The sequence below is a fragment of the Peromyscus leucopus genome, chromosome 9 (assembly GCF_004664715.2).
Source record: "Peromyscus leucopus breed LL Stock chromosome 9, UCI_PerLeu_2.1, whole genome shotgun sequence".
NCBI classification, from domain to species: Eukaryota; Metazoa; Chordata; class Mammalia; order Rodentia; family Cricetidae; genus Peromyscus; species Peromyscus leucopus.
Window position 1 is genome coordinate 32,022,079 of NC_051070.1, and position 2,898 is coordinate 32,024,976.

The window sequence follows — 2,898 nt, forward strand, 5'->3', positions numbered from 1 at the left end:
AGGCGGGGCGAGGGGAGGTGCCGGGGGACCCGAGAGCTGGATGGGTCAGGCTCTCTCTGGGCGCTCGCTCGGTGCCAGGACGCTGACCGGTGCAGATTGACTGTGCAGAGCTCCGGAGAACACCGCTGGACTGCGTTACACCTTCCCCAGACCCTGCGACCTACCCATTACTTAATTTGTGAGTTACGCCATTAAATAAATATCCTTTTAACTACGTGGAGTGGCTAAAATAATTTCTCCAATATCGCCCGGATGATCCTCAGTGGTCTGCGGTGCAGGCTTCAAACCTGTAGCTGTTTAGCGACAGAGTGGCCCGGCTAGCTCAGTCAGTAGAGCATGAGACTCTTAATCTCAGGGTCGTGGGTTCGGGCCCCACATTGGGCGCCAGATATTGGAGAAATTATAACTATCTTGTAGATTAATTTCTAAATGATCTTATTAAATTAAAAACATGGAGCCAAATATAGGGGTGAAAGCCTTAGAGATATCAGGGAAATAGGGAAAGCCACCAGCCAACCTTACCTCACCAACTTGGCACCTTCCAAATGCGAGCTACTTCCTGTCTACCCATGCCTATATGCCTTGCTGTTCTGCCATCTGTTTTGCTCTCTCCATTCAGCTACATAACTTCTTCTTCCTACACAGCTCTGTCACTTTCTGTCTTTCTGTACAGACCTCCAGACCTCCAGACCTCGATGGTTAGTTAGGGTTAGAATTAAGGCAAGTGCCACCATACCTGACTCTGTTTCCAGTGTGGCCTTGAATACACAGAGATCCTGCCTTCTAAGTGATAGGATTAAGGGTGTGTACTACTGTTGCCTGACCTCTTTGTTTACTTATAATGACTGGCCTTTTCCCTCTGATCTCCAGGCAAGCTTTATTTATTAAAGCACAAATAAAATATCACCACATTTCAGCACAAATAAAATATCACATTTCCCCTTTTTTATGTCTAATAAAGAATAAAATAAATTTAAAAAGTTATAACTAATATAAGAAAAGCTTTATACAATAAGTACAATAAAAATATGGAATGTTTCATAAATTTGCATGTCATCCTTGTGCAGGGGCCATGCTAATCTTCTCTGTATCATTGTAATTTTAGTATATGTGCTGCCGAATTGAGAGAGAAGAAGAAAGAAAAGGAGATCATAAGAGATGCTGCTGGCTACCAGAAAAAGAAGCAAGATGTAAAGTACCAGTAAGCCATAAGCCACATGGCAAAGTATAGATTTATAGAAATGGGTTAATTTAAGATATAAGACCGAGCTAGCAAGAAGACTGCCATGGCTATAGTTTAAAAACAAAATAGGCCTGTGTGTTTTTATTTGAGTTTGAGCAGCTGTAGACCAGGCTGGATGCAGGAAAACTTTCAGCTACACAATCCAATCTTATATGTTTCATTCAAGCATTGGTGATATGAATTTCACTGAAAATTTAAAAAATAATGATCTATAAACACAATAAACATTTATTTGAATTTGTGAAAAAAACACAGAATGATATAACAAAGTCTTTTTTCTTTTTATTATATTTTTATTATTTAAAATAGTTTTAACTTTAAATATATTTTAAACATATTCTTTCCCTCCCCAAATCCTCCCAGATTCTCTTCCCCTACTGAGCCACCCATCTTAGTCTGTGTGTCTATTGCTGTGAAGAGAAACCATGACCACAGAAACTCTTATAAATGAAAACCATTCATTACAGCTGGCTTACAGTTTCAGAGGTCTAGTCCATTATCATCATGGCAGAAGCAACACATCACACTGGCAGATGTAGTACTGGAAACAGAGCTGAAAATTCTACACGTTGATATACACACAGTAGAAGAAATTAACTCACTGGGCATGGCTTGAGCATATATGACCTCAAAGCCCACCCACATAGTGATACACTTCCTCCAACAAGGCAACATCTACTCTAATAAAGTCATACCTCCTAATAATGCCAGTCTCTGCAGGCCAAACATTCAAACACAGGAGGCTATGTGGGCCATACTGATTCAAACCATCATACCACTCAACTTTAAATCCCTTCTCAAAACAAACAAAAACAGACAAACAAAAACGTAATACAACAAAAAACAACACCCAAAATTAAAAATATATCCAACCAACCAAACAAACAAAACAAAACCCATAACTATGACCAAATAAAAGCATAGGAAAATACTGACAAATCTGTTATATGTTAGGTAACTACGCCTGAACATGATGCATGGCGTGCAGTGTTGATATACCTAATTTTATTTCATTGGAAATAAACTGACTTTCCCTCTCCTAGCAGGAATAAGTGACAGTTCAGTTGTTAACCTTTACCCTAGTGGCTAGGTTTACATTCATTCACTCATTCATATTTTCCTTAAAATAACAAAACAAAATATAATAAAAAGCTATAACAACAAAGAAAAACAAGATGGATCAAAAGAAGGATAAGAGCCCAAGAGAGACATAAAAGTCAGAGACCTACTTGTTTACAAACTTATAAATCCCATAAAAGCAATAAACTGGAAGTCCTAATGTAAGCACAGCACATATGATCTTTAGTTGACTTGTCTTTAGTTTTTGGCTCATCTATTACAGAATGCACAGTTCACTACAAAACATTCAGAAAGCAGAAATTTATGGGTCAATAAGTTTCTCACTCACTTATGTGTCTAGACACTAAGAACAGCTATTAACAGAAACAACTGCATGGCCAAATCACAGATTTTTGTTAGTGTTTTTAATCTAATAATGATCATGGAAAATTATTCCAGAAGGAGAATGAGAGAAGAACCACTAGAAAATCCCTCTTTGATAAAAATTATTATTTGAAAACAATAACCATTAGCACACAGAGAGGCATTAGCCCTGTGTGTAAATCTACTCTAAGAAAACTTTCGTAAGCATATTT

General features: G+C 38.0%; 1 non-coding gene across 1 annotated transcript; it reads right to left on the reverse strand.

Annotated features, from left to right (window-relative positions):
- Positions 1-1,022: 1,022 nt before the first annotated feature.
- On the reverse strand, positions 1,023-1,133 carry LOC114702559. The gene has a single exon (XR_003736010.1). It is a non-coding gene; the product is annotated as a U6 spliceosomal RNA (small nuclear RNA).
- Positions 1,134-2,898: the final 1,765 nt, after the last annotated feature.